Below are 16,505 nucleotides of genomic sequence, written 5' to 3' on the forward strand. Positions count from 1 at the left end.
GCTACGAAGGGTGAGAGACTCAGCAGGTATGCGCGCAAGTTTGCTAACACAGTTGTTGCAGATTTAGCTGCGGCTAGTAGCTTGATGCAGGTCTTGGAACCCAAAGTCTTGAAAGAGGTACAAGGTTTGTCCTCAAAGGACGGGAAACCACGCCCAAAGGTTGTAAGGGTAGACACTGCTTCCTCAGAGAGGAAGAGAGCTAGAGCTCTAGTCCCATGGAAGGAGGGTAACCAGAAGTGCAAGGTGGTAAGGCCCAAGGCTAGTCCTGTTGCAGGTAGTTCCAAGGGTGGAACGGGGATACAGGGGTATGTGGAAGATATCGATCTTGCCTAATCGATAGGGCCGCGACGTCAGACAGCTTTACGATCCGCATCAATCACCTACAGCGGTCCGGCAGGCTTCCTCCCAAGCTGCGCAATAACTCCTGCTGTCTCTTCTCAGTCACGGCTTTTTAGCAGAGTAGAAGCACAGCGTGTAAAGCAGCCTAGTTTCCAGGCAAGCACACATAGACAGGTGTGTCTATTTACAGCTCTTTATTAAAACATTACAGCATCAAAGACCAGGGCTTCTTTCAGCCATATCCAAAGGCACGTCTTTCTCCCCTCAGGATCACAGGGGAACTGAACAATACAGGGATTGTCCCGCCCAGCTTCCAAAGCTTCTATCTCCGCCCAGCTGTAAGCTGACGTTAGCAGGTGACACACACCAGGGGAATTTAACCAGATAAATTCTGAACCATAACACCCCCCCTTGTGTCTCTGCGTGATACCTGTGCAACATCTTCAGTAACACTTTGTGAGATCGATCCCTTCCCCAATGCCTTGTGCCCTCCTTTGGCAAACCTGTTTGGCATTTGTGGAACCACCTCACAACTCTCAGAATCGCACTGTGCGAAACTTACCCACGCACCTGTGGCCTGGTACCTTTCTGGTGGGATACCTTTAGTTGTGCGACTGGACCTCCTAGGCACAAACTCAGGTGTTTCCTCTGACTCACTTTGATCAGCAGGTGAGTCCTCTGCATCATGGAATTCACCCTCTGACTTAAAGCGTCTTCGAATCCTCTCCATCACACTCACAGGAGAACTAGGCTGACTTTTGGGCACTCTCTTAACAACTTGTGGAGATGCCACATCCTGCTCTTGACCCTGGTCAGTGACCTGGTCGTCATCAGCAGCCTCAGCCTCTTCTTCCGCCTCATCAGAACTGTCTTCTGGGTCAGAGAGACAATCTGAGAGAACATCACGCCTGACAGGAGTCTTTGACTTTACACCCTCCTCTAAGAACTCAGCGTGTTTACTGATCAGCACCTTACTCTGATCACCTGACGGGTAAGCAAACCGCCACGCACGGGCTTCTGGCTCATACCCACAGAAGATCATTTTCTGGACTTTGGCTCCATCTGGCCCTTGCAAAGCTTTAGGCACAGAGACAAGCGCAGGAGTCCCAAACGTCCGCAGAAAGTGAACCTGGGGTTTGCGGCCATTTAACAAAGAGAACGGTGTGTCGCCTACCAGTGAGTTGTAGACACGATTCCAGGTGAATGACACAGCCCTAGTAGCCTCCAGCCAAAACTCAGGAGGTAACCTGGCTTCTTTCAGCATCACCTGTGCAGCCTTAACCAGAGCTCCACTCCTCAGCTCTGCCACCCCCCCTTGCTGGGGTGAATTAACTGTGTGGCGTATCCCTCTCTTCTGCAAGAACTTCTGCAACGCAGAACCAGTGTACTCAGCATTTCTGTCACTGATGATCGCTTGAACCCTGGTGGAGAACCTCTGTTCCACCCCCTCAATCCAGCTCTTGATCAGCTGTGCTCTGCATCCTCCCTGGATTTGAGACCGTGAGCCCAGGAACTCTGCGAGAAATCATCCAGAAAAGTTAGCAGAAATCTGGCCCCCCCTAGACTTGGTTCCTTGACAGGACCGGCCAAATCTATGTGCACCAACTCAAAAGGTTTAGTGGCCACACGTTCCACCTTTGGGTAACTGCACCCTATCACCTTTGCTTGCTTGCAAGTGTCACAATTAATGGCACTTCCACAATTTTGAATCCTACACCCCGTGGCAACCTCGGGCAGAGTCTGCAAGTCCTCTACCGACCCATGAATTGTTCTCTGATGCCATACGCATGCACATGTAACATTATGAGCGGGAATTGTAGCACGCTGGTTGGGAACTGTAGCACGCAACGTTTGTGCTTTCTCAACCTTCCCCTCACCTCCAAGAGACGTTTTAAGAATGAAAAGATCATTCTGTCCCTTCCGCACTTTGGCCAATAACCTCCCCCCTTTGGAGATTGTGCAGACATCATTTTCAAAACAAACTTTGAACCCCTTATTTAACAAATAAGGCACAGATAACAAACAGTGATGAATTTCTGGAACAATACAAAAATCCACCGTCTCCTGTAAAACAGAAAGATAGGCATTAGTACATTTGTGAACTCTAGTTTTATGTCCATTCGCGAACTTAATAGTTTGTCCCTTCGGAACTGCTGTGCAATTCCACCTCTCGACTGCAGGGGTCTCTGGAACCATGTTGCGGTTAGCTGCAGAGTCTATTACAAGGCTGAGCCCGAAATTTTCCACTCGGCCGTCTTCAAACACTGCCATACTCGCAGAAACTTGATAAGACTCTTCCTGTTGTTTACCCCGACCACCTGGCTCAGCTCCACGCCTGCCTGTCTTCCCAGGCCTGTTGCCATGGAAACCTGCCTGAGTCCCATGGGAAAAGTCCTTGAAAACATCCTGCATCGGCTCTCTGCTCCGGTGGGGGCAACTGCCACGTCGATGTTGAACTCCAGTGGAAAAACACTGCCCGGGGCTCCTCCCAGCTGGCCTGGCCTTCCTCCTTCTGGAACGGCTTCTCCCACCAGCTTGGCCCCCCCTGAAGCTCCTCTCTGCTTCAGCACAAAGCGAAAGCTCTTTAAACTTGCCTTTGGAACTCTTCACCCCCCCGATCTGCTCTCTAGCGCTCCTAGAGGCCAAGACATCGGGAACAGGGCCTGCCAGTCCAGCCTCTCCAGGACTCAGTCCATCACACAGACGTGTAGAAGCATTACAACAGCTCCCCAACACTGTCCCAGCCCCCATTGGGCTTTCTGGGCATCCTTCAGCCCCCCCAGGGCTTCCTCCAGGGCTCTGGCCTTTCGCTGACGCCTCACACAAGCCCTTCAGCAAATTCCAGGCAGCCCACGCTGTCGTTACGCCCTCCAAATGAGGCCTCAGTGATGCATCAACGCATGCTTTGAGCACTTCTAGCTCTTGATGCAGCCTCTGACTGTCTTCAGCCAATACAGCCCCACAGCTTGCTTCACCTGCTCCAGCTGCTGGCCGGCTAAGGGGTGATTTTGGCTCCCATTGGTCTGCTTTCCAAAAGCCTTCAACCAAGAACAACCCCCTTATTTGTCTGGACCACGTTGCCCAACTCTTTAGAGTGAGCTTTTCCAGCGGTATATCCTGGCCTTTGGCCATCTTCTCCCGTTCTCCCAAGGGGGCCCAAGCTTACTTGCGATCAGTTTCAGCTTCCTCCGGCCTTCCCTTCCGTGGAGAAACGATATTTCAGCTGCGTCTCAGCTCCCAGCTTTTAGCTGCTTTTTAGCTTCTTCTTTCTGTGTATCAGAAGCTCTCACTGTCTCACGGAAGCAGGCAATTCATCATCCTCGCTCTCCGTCACCCACGCTGACTTCAAAGCGTTCCTGGAGCTCACACCGACTGCTTTACGAGCGTTGTCTGACACTCCATAACCTGTGGAAGATATCGATCTTGCCTAATCGATAGGGCCGCGACGTCAGACAGCTTTACGATCCGCATCAATCACCTACAGCGGTCCGGCAGGCTTCCTCCCAAGCTGCGCAATAACTCCTGCTGTCTCTTCTCAGTCACGGCTTTTTAGCAGAGTAGAAGCACAGCGTGTAAAGCAGCCTAGTTTCCAGGCAAGCACACATAGACAGGTGTGTCTATTTACAGCTCTTTATTAAAACATTACAGCATCAAAGACCAGGGCTTCTTTCAGCCATGTCCAAAGGCACGTCTTTCTCCCCTCAGGATCACAGGGGAACTGAACAATACAGGGATTGTCCCGCCCAGCTTCCAAAGCTTCTATCTCCGCCCAGCTGTAAGCTGACGTTAGCAGGTGACACACACCAGGGGAATTTAACCAGATAAATTCTGAACCATAACATACTATGTGTATGACACCTGTGGGAGGGGAATCAGAGCTTACAGGGTTAACACCTCAGAGTCCAGTGTCCTGCCTTTTCTAGGGAGGAGCTTTCTCCACTTCCAGAGAAGCGTTTCTTTGTTCTGTCTGACTTTCGTTTTCTGCCGAGGCAAGCAAGTCGCAATGTCTGCCGCTTTGGATGGACTGTTTATTTTTGCTGCTCTGCTGTACGTACAATAAAGCTTTTTTAGTTTAGAACAACACCGTGTGGACTCTGTCTTCTGCAAGCTTACACACCAAGCGGCACGCGCTGTGCACACTCTGATACAAGTCCGGGTGAAGCTGTGTGCAGGGAAGTGTACTGGACCTCCACAGGTTTTGTTGTTATGCAGCCATGTTTGTGCCATGTGTGTGAAGAGCTGCAGAGCTGCAGTCCAGCTTTGAGATCCTACCTGCTGCTGTGTGCTTAGAGCAAGGTAGTGAACTCTCTGGTGAAGGAAGGAGCCTGCTGAAGGAAGCATCTTCGAAGGAACCAGCTGGCAGAAAGCATGAGTAAGCTTAGCCCCGGGGGAGAAGATGGCAGAGGATCAGGCTCAAGAAACATTCACTCTCCCTTTTGAGAAACTTAATGGGCACAACTGGGGGGACTGGCCCCAAAGAGTGAAATATTGGCTTATAGCCAAAGCATTTTGGGACTGTATGCAGAATGAGCCCATTCCGGCAGCTGCTGGGGCAGCTGCTGTGTGATGGCCTGGGATTCCGATTCAGAGGCTGAACCAGAGGAATCCCAGCCTGCACAGGAGTCCCCGCCTCCAGGGCCGGCTGAACTGGGGCAAGGCCTAGATTCTGAGGAGCCTGCACCTGTGTCAGATCCTCAGGAGCAGGCACCAGGTGAAACCATTCTGGCCCCAGAGGTGCTTGAGGACTCAGTGTCTACAGATGAGCCTCCTCCGGGGCCCAGTAACCCTTCCGCCTCTCCTGAACTGCAGAGGCTTAGGGCAGAGAGGCGAAGGGAACTGGTTGCTCCCAGGAGGAGTGCTCGCCTTAAGGCCAGGGGAGGCGGGGCTCCTGGTGGCCGGGACCGCCCCTGGCCTTAGAAGAAGATAAAGGTCAGTCAGCCCGGTCCCAGGTTGCGGAAGCAACATCGTTGTTGGCTTCAGACCTTCCAGCATTCCTGTTCCCTGCCCGGCCTCCTGCTTCTGACCTTCCAGCATTCCTGTTCCCTGCCCGGCCTCCTGCTTCTGACCTTCCAGCATTCCTGTTCCCGCCCGGCTCCCAGCTTCAGACCTTCCAGTGTTCCTGTTCCCTGCCCGGCCTCCTGCACCTGACCTTCCAGCGTTCCTGTTCCCTGCCCGGCCTCCTGCTTCTGACCTTCCAGCGTTCCTGTTCCCCGCCCGGCTCCCTGTTTTGGACCTCGCCTCTTGTCTTGTGAACTCGGACTACGGTAACGGTACATTCCCCCCGGGACCAGAACATGCTGCTGCAATTTCCAGAGCTGCTGCTGCAGTAAGTAGGGACCAGAGGACAATGGCTCATATAGTGCTTGCCCTAGACTCTTCCCAATTGCCTCATGTTGATGGACTAACAATGTCCAAAGCTGTGTGGGACACCCTGGAATGCGTGCACCTATGCACAACAGCAGGAGCCAAAATCCACATGACACAGTCTTTTTGAGATGAAACTGGCTCTGGGGGGGCTGTCTGTGAGAGACCACATCACACAGATGCTGGCTACTTTTAATAGGCTCTGGCAGCTGAATGTACCTTTCTCTGAAGAGCTTAAGGTCTACATTCTGCTGAGCTCATTGGACAGGAGCTATGAGAATTTAGTTCTGACCCTGAAAGCTATGCCGACTGCGCAGCAGGATCTGGACTTTATTGCAGGGAGGCTTTGCGATGAAGAGCAACACAGGCAGAAAGCTGGAGGGTGAGCTGGCCCAGGCTGTGCTGCACCCAAGAGTGGGGGTGCAGGGAGAAGTGCAGAAACAGTGAAAGCCTTTTCCTCCAGGCGTTGTTTCAGATGTGGGTCTCTTTCGCACCTTGTGAAAGACTGTCCAGTGGAGGCCCCGGAAGGCTTCAAGGCCATCTCCAGTAGCAATCAGATAACGGAAGCTGTGAAGCATGGGAAGCCTCGCAAAAGTTCCAAAGGAGCTGGCAGAGACACGTCTTCACAGCATCATCTGGCGGCTTCCATGGCAACAGAGACCAGAGCAGCGTGCTGAGCTGGGTGATTGACAGTGGAGCTTCACATCACCTGGTGCCATCTGGTGGTTTGCTGCAGAACTGCAAGGCTGTGAAAACTGGACACACTGTTTCTCTTGCAGATGGATCCAAACGTGAACTAATCATGTCTGACTCACTGTATTGTTCTTTCTTACAGGAGGAGATTCAAGCTTACGTCGTTCCAGAGATGACTTGGTGTCTGTTATCTTTTTCTGCTCTTGTTGCTGACGGTTTCAGAGTGTGTTTTGAAAATAACATATGTTCAATTTCCAGGGGTGGGCTTCAACTGGTCATTGTTGAATACAAAGACAGGTTGTTTGTGCTAAAAACATCTGCTGCAGGTAAAAGTCCCAATGAGTCAGCACAAGCACAGAGTGCCAACGTCCCCATCCATGGTGGGTGTCAGCATCTTTGGCACAGAAGATTAGCACACGTGAACTGGGGTTACGTGAAGAAGATCCCTGGGTGCACTGAGGGGTGCAAAATGAAGGCATGTGACAAAAACCTAGATTGCAGGGCCTGTAAAAAAGCCAAGGTAAAAATGTGCTCTTATCCTAGGTCTGATAGGGTAACCAGCAAACCTTTTGAGCTAGTCCATGCAGACCTGTGTGGCCCTATGCTAGTAGCCAGTCTGGGCAGAGCCAAGTTCGTTCTTTCACTAGTGGATGGTTTTTTCTGAAATGCCTGGGTTTTCATACCGAAGCACCGAAGAAACTTCAGCTCGGGTGAAAGACTGGGTAACTGCAGTTAAGTTACAGCTCTCACTGCGTGTTAAGATCTTTCAATCAGATCACGGTGGAGAGTTCACCACGTCTTACACCAGAAAGAGATACGTCACAGGTTGACTGCTCCAAATTCTCCCCTGGAGAACGGAATTGCAGAACGCCGGAACAGAACGCTGCAGGAGGCAGTTGAGGCACAGCTTTTTGGTGCAGGTTTGCCTCAGCGGTTTTGGGGGGAAGAGTGGAAATCTGTGTCATTCACTCTTAACTGCTCTTATTGTTCTGTTGTAGGGGACACACGCTATTTTCTGCTGCACGGCAAGAAGCCCAAGGTGCATTTCTTCCATGTATTTGGCTGTGAGACTTGGGTCCTTGTGCCAAAGGCCAAGCACAGAAAAGGTGAACCTAGGTCCCGAAGGATGATCTTCTGTGGGTATGAGCCAGGAACCAACGGGTGGAGATTTGCCTATCCAGAAGGCAATCAGTCCAGGGTTCTAGTCAGCAGGAGTGCTGAGTTCTGTGAGCAGAGTGGGTGGAAACGCATACATGGGAATCCTGATGTTCTTTCAGAGAGGCTGCTTGCCTCTGCTGATGAGGGAGAGCTGGAAATTGATCTTGCTGCTGAGGCACAGAGTCCAGACCCAGAGCAGGAACAGCCAAGTGCATCTTCTAAAGTTGTCAAGTTAGAGCAAAAGAGTGCCCCTTCCTCACCCACATGTCCAGTTGAGAAGTCCAGGAGGCACAGAAAGTCAGAAGGGGAGTTCTCTGAAGCCAAGGACACTCTAGCTGTCCCTAGTGGGTTAGAGGGGGTTCAACTCGCGCCACTATGGGTAAACCATCCAACAGGTTTGAGGTGACTAGTGTGTAGGTTGGTGTAGCTCAGTGTGAACCTGAGAGTTTTGAGGAAGTTCAGAAATTCCCTGAAGCAGAAGCCAGGAAATGGCAAGAGGCAATGCAGAAGGAGATGAACTCAATGGAGTCTCTAGGTGTGTTCTCCATCACGACGCTGCCAGCAGGTAAGCAGTCCGTGAGCAGCCATTGGGTTTACCATCTTAAACCCACAGCAACTGGAGAACCACAGTATAAGGCTAGGTTGGTAGCCAGAGGGTTCACACAGCGGAAGGGGCTGCATTACACTGAGGTGTATGCTCCTACTTCCCGGAGTGAAACTCTGTGCATGCTCTTAGCCATTGCTGCACAGAGAGGTAATCAAGTGCATCACTTTGATGTGGATGTAACCCACTTGAACTCAGACCTAAAAGAGCATCTGTACATGCTTCCTCCTCCAGGGTTTGACGGCAATAGGCCAGATGCAGTGTGAAAGCTGAAGCAATTGGCCAGGAACTGCAACTTGTGTCTGAATGAAGCCTTAGAGATTTTAGGTTTGAAGAGGAGTCTTGCTGACAGCTGCCTGTACCTGAAAGGGTCAGGAGAGTCACAAGAACTGGTCTTGATCTTTGTGGACGATATATTTTATGTGGCAAGGACAGAGAAGCAGGTTCAAGGCTTTGCCACAAGGCTTGGAAAAAGGTTCCAACTCAAGAACCTAGGTTCAGTCAAAGTTTACCTAGGAATCCAGATGGAGAGGTCTGAAGACGGAAGCATCTTGCTCAGTCAAAAAGGTAAGATTGAGCAGTTCCTTGAGAAGTTCAGAATGTCTGAATGTGCACGGGTCAGAACACTCATGGAGACAAGCTACGTGAAAGACAGTCAGCAAGTAGAACGCGCTGAGTTTGAAAATGCTGAAATCTTTCAGTCAGCTCTGGGTAATCTGTTGTATCTGTCCCAGCAGACATACATAGCATAACATAAAAAATACCGGACAGGGGCTACCCAATCTCCCCTGTAGCTGGGATTCAGAAACATTAATGCCCCTGGCTGTTGAGTCTGAGCACAGCCATTTTGCCTGCTAACCCTCTCCTCCATGAATCTGTCCAATCCCCTTTTAAAGCCAACTAAGTTGGTGACCTTCACGGCCTCCGATGTTATACTTGTTAACGAAGAAATCCGAGCGCTCCCTTGAACAAAAAAACAAGGACACCAGCCAGGAATACCAGAGCAAAACAGCAGCCAGTAGGCTTGGTCTTTATTGAAGACTGTCATGACAGGACTCCCACCTGCCACCAGGAGGAACAAGATGGAAGCCCAGAACAAAAGAAGACCCCAACTTTTATTAGTTACTAATCCCCCAAGCTACACCCCTAGACCTACATCACAACTACATCATGATTACATCATTGACACATCACAAAAAGGAGGGGTTGCGGGAGGGGTTGTGGTGGTAACCTGAGTATCTTGTCACCTGGGTGGTTCCTCCTTTCCCCCTCCCCATGAGTCATTTCCAGAGGATAAAGGGGAGTTGGCAGTTTCCTGCCCCCCCCGGTGGGAAGAGCTGATCATTGTCCTTTGTTCCAGTCCATGCTGAATTCACTCCCATATGCAAGTTCTTTGTGACCTTCATGGCCTTCTGTCTAGGACCATCAGGGTTGGCATAGCAACTGGGCAGGGCTCCTGTGGATGTGCTGGTATGCTCAAGAGATTATGGCTGCCCTGTATCAAATCTTCCCAATTTTGTAGTCCTTCCTTCATGGAATAAAATAAGAGTGGAACGGTGCGGATCCGATGTATGGTTGATTTTCTATGAATTTATAACAGAAGTGTAGAGTATGTTGTGTGTGTGTGTGTATGTGTCAGAGTTTGTAGAAACTGAATGATGGGGAGGGAGGTTTCCTGCAACATACTGTTGGGGGAGTGGTGCAGGAAAAACAACTTACTCCTTAACTTAAAGAAAACAAAAGATATTATTGTGGTCTTTAGGAAATATAAATTGAATATTCAGCCACTGATTATTGAGGGGAAGTGTGTGGAACAGGTCTCAGTGTTTCAATTTCTGGGAATGAAGTTGAGAGATGACCTAACCTGGGCAGAAAACAGCAAAGACCTGATGAAGAGAGCGCAGCAGAGGTTATATTTTCTGAGAATCCTCCAGGAAAACAATCTCTCAAAGGACCTGTTGATGGCATTTTACCATTGCACTGTTGAGAGTGTATTAACTTATGGTCTATGTGTGTGGTTTGGGAGCTGCACGGTCAGGGGAAAAACAATACTGTTCAGCATTGTAAAGACTGCGGAGAGAATAATTGGGTACACTCTTCCCATTTTGGATCAAATCTACGCTTCCAGGTGCCATAAGAAAGCTGAAGAGATAGCGTAGGATAGTGCGCACCCCGGAAATGATCTCTTTCAGCTTCTGCCTTCTGGAAGAAGGTCCAGGGTTATAAAGGCCTGGACTAGCCGCCTGAGAAACAGTTTCTATCCAAATGCAATTTTGGTTTTAAACGCAGGGTAAGGAGTCTCTATGGGAGTATATTGTATTTAAAAATGAGGCATCAGAGTTTTTAGGGGGCTAACCAGGTTGGGATAGCTGGGATAGCAGGCTTGTTGGTTTTTGAAAGTCTTAAGTAGATTATTTCAGTTTTGTTGTTCTGTATGAGACAATGACAATAAAGATTATCGTATCGCATTGTATCATATTGTATCGTATCGTAATATAAGCCTCACCCCCCCCCCAATTCTGAATGTGAAAAGTTAAAGTGTGGCTTATATTTGTGACCTTATGCTATGCAGCCACGAGCGCTGGGCAAACAGCGCCAGGAGCATGGCAAAATGGCGCCCGCCCCGTGCGTACTCCCCCGTCCGGAAAGGGAGAGAGCGAGGAAAGGGAAAGGCTGGTGGCAACCCAGCCCGGCTCACCCCCCCCCCCCCGCGCACCCAGTATGCAGCCAGGAACAGCGAGGAAAGGAGCAGCTAATATTCAGGTATTTTTTCTTTTTTTTCTCCCCACCCCCTCCAATTTTCAAGGTGCGGCTTATATTCAGGTGCGGCTTATATTCGGGTCAATACGGTTTGTTTTGTTTGTGGTGATGTAATTTCTCTCCACCCCAAAAACATTACGAGTCCTCTAGTATCCCCACGGACATTTTGAAGGAGACAGAGGCCGACGTGTAGGAGAATCGCTTTATTAATTTCTTGACACAGAGGAGAGCAAATCTGGCTCACGAGCCATCTCAAAATCTGTGACGGCTGGGCAGGCAGGTGGACTTGGGCAACTGTGGAAGACAAGGACCCACAACTTGGTCCCGTTCTCCAAAGCGCTGAAATTGCCGGAGCCCATTCCTACAGCGGGGTTTTGCAGATGTAGTAATTCTCAGTATTGCAGTTATTTTCATACCAGTCCATCAAGTCTAGAAAGACGAGGAAGAAGAAACATCAGTTGGAGGAAGCAGTGTTTCTGAATAACAGCTGCTGGAAGCCAGAGGAAGAGAGAGGACTCAGAGTCCTACTTGTGGGTTTGCAATTGCTCTAGGAAGCATTTTTTTAAAGGGAGCCTAGTATCACTCATGCTATCCAGTTTCATCCAGTATAGGGCTGGAGCTACATGCACACTGGTTTGTAAGGAGAAGGGCCTTCTCGGTGGTGGCGCCTGCCCTGTGGAACGTCCTCCCATCAGATGTCAAGGAAATAAACAACTATCTGACATTTAGAAGACATCTGAAGGCAGCCCTGTTTAGGGAAGTTTTTAATGACTGATGTTTTAATGCAGGCTTCCTCAACCTCGCCCCTCCAGATGTTTTGGACTACAATTCCCAACATCCCTCACCACTGGTCCTGCTAGCTAGGGATCATGGGAGTTGTAGGTCAAAAACAACTGGAGGGCTGAGGTTGAGGGAGACTGTTTTAATGTATTTTTAATCTTTTGTTGGCAGCCGCCCAGAGTGGCTGGGAAAACCCAGCCAGATGAGCAGGATATAAATAATAAATTATGATTATGATTATTAGCCCTGTTTCAGCTCTTAAAAAGGGGGCGGGTGTAGCTTTGGAGACAAACAACAGTGCTTTCAGGAAGGAGTTCTGACGGGAGGAGATTCCTATATCCCCAGATTTCTGCACCGTACAATAATTGTGGCAATATCTTCTTTTGAAATACCTCAACTGTGGGGGCTACTAAGCTCTCCCCGTCCTGAACTCTGGAAAACCGTAATAAACAGTGGATAGAGTATGAGGATTTCAGTTTAACTGCAAGTAAGTGTGACTTCCAGGACAGTTTTGAATTAAAACCCAAGCTCAGGTACTTATAATAGCATTGTTGTTCAATAGGTTTACAGTGGCACCTCCGGTTCGGAACTTAATTCGTTCTGGAGGTCCATTCTTATCCTGAAACTGTTCTTAACTTGAGGTGCCATTAGCGAAAGCGCACCTCCCGCTGCGTGAAGGCCTCCAGTGCGCGGTTTCCGCTTGCACTCTGTGGCAAAGTTTGCATCCGGGAGCAACTTCTTCCGGGTTAGCGCAGCTCGTAATCCGACGCGTGCGCAACCAGAAGCGTTCATATCTAGAGGTATCTGTGAGGTTTTCTCCTCTTCCCCAAAATCACCACTTTAGGTTTAGAATGATTGACTGTCAACTGCTCTTCAACTTCCCCAAAAGTCTCCACATCCCAATTAAGGTAGCAGAAATCAAAACAGTACCATCGGCATACAAAAGAACTGTGAGTTTGACATCCTCAACAGAAACAGGAAAATATTCTAGACCTCTTAGGTCTTGAACAATATCATTTATATCAAAATTGGGTGGAAAGGGCGCTAGGAGACATCGCTGTCGGACTCCCCTGTCCTTGTGGATTTGACTAAATAGGCCATTGGAATGACCCAACCGCATCTTCTTATGTTCACATGTACTGAACTTTTCCTCCATAGGGTCGCTGCTTCTATGCTAGTAACTAAGAACCTTTCACTTATCTTTAAGGAAACTTTAATCTTTGTTTCATACAAACCTCCTGGTGTCCCTTCCAGTGGTGTCCAAACTTTTTTCAAAGAGGGCCAGATTTGATGAAGTGAAGGGCCGTGAGGGCCGACCAAAGGGCCAACCAAAGTTACTGACTTTTTTTTCAGGATTTTACCCCAAAGTTTTTTTAAGGATTGATGTTGTTGAGTTTTCTTAGGGTTGAAATTCTTGAGCATTTTTTAGGATGGAAGTTGCTGATTATTTTAAGATTTTACACCAGGAAACAAACCACCACAGCGGCCGGATTAAACTGAGCAGTGGGCTGAATTAGGCCCCCAAAGCGGACTTTGGACATGCCTGTGAGTTGTTCTAGAGGAGAGAGAAAACATCTGGGAAACCCTGGTTGCCATATATCTGGGAAACCCAGGACATGTCCTCTTTCTGGGGGGACACATGCCCATCCGGGCAAATGTTTCCATTTTTTTTTTTAAAAAATATTTATTACTTTTAAAACTTACAAGAGAAAAAGAAAAGAAAAAAGACGAGAAGAAAAAACAAAAGAAAGAAAAAAGACAATACAATACAATATATAAAAAATACAAAACACAACCTTAACACACAAAACAAAACAAAACAAAACAACTTCTGGAATGGATTAAGTTCATAAACCGAGGTACCACTGTAATATATTTATATGCCACTCATCTGACTGGGTTGCTCCCGCCATTCTGGGTGGCTTCCAACAAATTAAACCCATTAAGCACAATCTCTACAACTTGTGAAACCCCCCTCCTCACCTGGACCACGCATCTCGACACAGTGTTCGTCATTTCTGCGGATGGGTTGTCCAGGTCCCCAAGACAAGTAGCCGACCGCGGCATTATCAGTCCATCTCCACCGTACAATCTGTAAAGGTAAAGGGACCCCTGACCATTAGGTTCAGTCATGGCTGACTCTGGGGTTGCGGCGCTCATCTCACTTTACTGGCCAAGGGAGCCGGCGTACGGCTTCTGGATCATGTGGCCAGCATGACTAAGCCGCTTGTGGTGAACCAGAGCAGCACACAGAAATGCCGTTTACCTTCCCGCCAGAGCGGTACCTATTGATCTACTTGCACTTTGACATGCTTTTGAACTGCTAGGTTGGCAGGAGCAGGGACCGAGCAACGGGAGCTCAGCCCGTCACGGGGATTCGAACCGCTGACCTTCTGATTGGCAAGTCCTAGGCTCTGTGGTTTAACCCACAGCACCACAGCAAAAAGAGTTGGGGTCTTGACTGAGGAAGGGATGTCCCAACGTGAGGTCAGTCTCCCTTCTGCAGTAAGCGGCTCATGAAAATATAGTGTCTGGTTTTCAGCTGGAGGGATGGGAACAAATCCCAAGGAAGATGAGGCAGCTGGACCTCTCAGACTTGTAGTGGATGGGGGAGATCTAGGAAGGATCAGCTGTTCCCCATCACCCTTCCTACGCCCCTGCCCAAACCCTTCAGCTCTTCTCCCCAGTGTGATTTTACAGCAAGGCTGTCAATGAATTGATTTTCATCTGGTGGGATCAAATCCCAAGGAAGATGAGGCGGTTGGACCTCTCAGATTTGTACTGCTTGGGGGAGATCTAGCCGGGATCAACTGTTCTCCATCACCTAGCACAAGAAATGCACCCCGATCCTCGCTTACAGAGATGGGAATATCTGCCCTTCCCTTCCCTGCAGGGAGCTCTCATCTTCTGGACTGCTCCTCTGTGCCCTTGCTGGCTGCTGTTCCTACTGAGAGGCCAATGAAAAAGAGAGTTTGCCCCCTTTACTTACCCTCCCACGGCTTTTCCTTCTGTACAGTCCAATCCAAATGGGCCGATCGACCTCATATGCCCCTGTTATCGCAGAAGCTATACTTCTGTGCTCTTCCTCGCTAAGGATGGAGGCCAGGTGGGTTTTTCGCCCATATGTTTGGCAATCCGCCTGGGAGAGAAAAAGAATAAGGGATTTTACCCTGGAGGTGAGGGAAAGCTGCCTGGTTGCATCGAGCACCTCCTGTAAGATTTCCCATGCAGGATTGTGCAAGGACCACAGCACAGCTATAAGCTTTTTGTGTAGATCACCGTGACCTCATAACCATGGATGGATCTGCAGTACCAGGTGCCAGGGATATACAAAGCAGTGTGATCAATACAGTGATTGGTTCTGCTTCTCTCAAAGATGGCACCCCAATTTCTCATTTTTCCAACGTTAAGTTTAGCCCCACCAGATTTCCACATCACTTTGCGATTGATTGGTTTATTAAAAACGAATTCCTCATGGAAATTCATTGATGAGACTTCCCACTTAGATGCACATTTTTGCAAGCAATTTCCCCTAACATGATTCAAGTTTGCACATTTTGTCTCGCTAATATCTTCTCTGTGTACTGTGCAGCCACCTATGTGGACGTCATTTGGATGAAGAACTTCATGCATTGGCAACTTCAAGGCTGGATTGCTGCAATGTGCTCTATGTGGGGCTACCCTTGCGCTTGGTCCAGAGGAATATCTATGGAGGAAGCATATAATCCTGTCCACACACATGTCTATCCTCATTCAGGCAGGAGTTGAAGAAATAAAGATGGATTTGATGTGCTTGCCTTTCTGCAGCATCCATGGCACACAGTAGGATCCATTCAGTGGGCTTCTGATTTTGCTGCACTCGTTAAAGCACACTTAAGACAGTCATGGCTGCCTGCAGAGAACCCTGGGAAATGTAGTTTGTTAAGAGTGCTGATGTCACGGAGCTCCAATTCCCAACATCCTTATCAAACCACAGTTCCCAGGATTATCTAGAATTGTCAATATGATAAAGGAGTGTTTTAAATGTGGTGCGGATGTGAGCCTAATCTTCCAATTCAGAAGGAAAATAATCAACTGGTTTCTACTCTTCATTGAGAAACCAGTTTTATATATTCCTTTTGTTATGTACTGAGTTGAATAGGATTCAGAATGCAGCAGTCTGATTGGTTCTAGAACAATAGGATTCAGAATGCAGCAGTCTGATTGGTCCTAGAACAACAGGATCCCGATTGCTGCAGTCTGATTGGTCCTAGAACAATAGGATCCAGAATGCAGCAGTCTGACTGGTTCTAGAACAATAGGATTCAGAATGCAGCAGTCTGACTGGTTCTAGAACAATAGGATCCAGAATGCAGCAGTCTGATTGGTCCTAGAACAATAGGATCCAGAATGCAGCAGTCTGATTGGTCCTAGAACAATAGGATTCAGAATGCAGCAGTCTGATTGGTCCTAGAACAATAGGATCCAGGATGCAGCAGTCTGATTGATCCACAGGAGCCACCCAATCCAGCTCCAGGTGGAAGTGAATCCGCAACCTGATTGCCCTACAGGAGAATCTCAGAATTAGCCAATCATGTGGGGCCCATTGTGTAAATAATGTACCTAAAGCAGACATTTCGGGGGAACTCCCATTCCTCACTACTATGAGCCAAATAAAGAGCATGAAATCCACACTCAACTCTGAGTATCTTTCACCTTTATAGCAGCAGCAGCATCTTCCTTTCATTATTTTTTTAACCTGCCATGTGACATATGCAGGGATAACTTTGTAGTCCAAGACTATGCTTCATTTGCTGTGAGTTGCTTG

General features: G+C 48.7%; 1 protein-coding gene across 1 annotated transcript in view; it reads right to left on the bottom strand.

Annotated features, from left to right (window-relative positions):
• The window catches only part of LOC309378808 (C-type lectin BPL-like), a 29,546-nt gene that overhangs the window by 12,125 nt on the left and 916 nt on the right, over positions 1-16,505 (bottom strand). The gene's annotated exons all lie outside the window — the stretch shown is intronic.

This window comes from Podarcis melisellensis (assembly GCF_964234715.1).
Source record: "Podarcis melisellensis genome assembly, chromosome: 10".
Lineage (NCBI taxonomy): Eukaryota > Metazoa > Chordata > Lepidosauria > Squamata > Lacertidae > Podarcis > Podarcis melisellensis.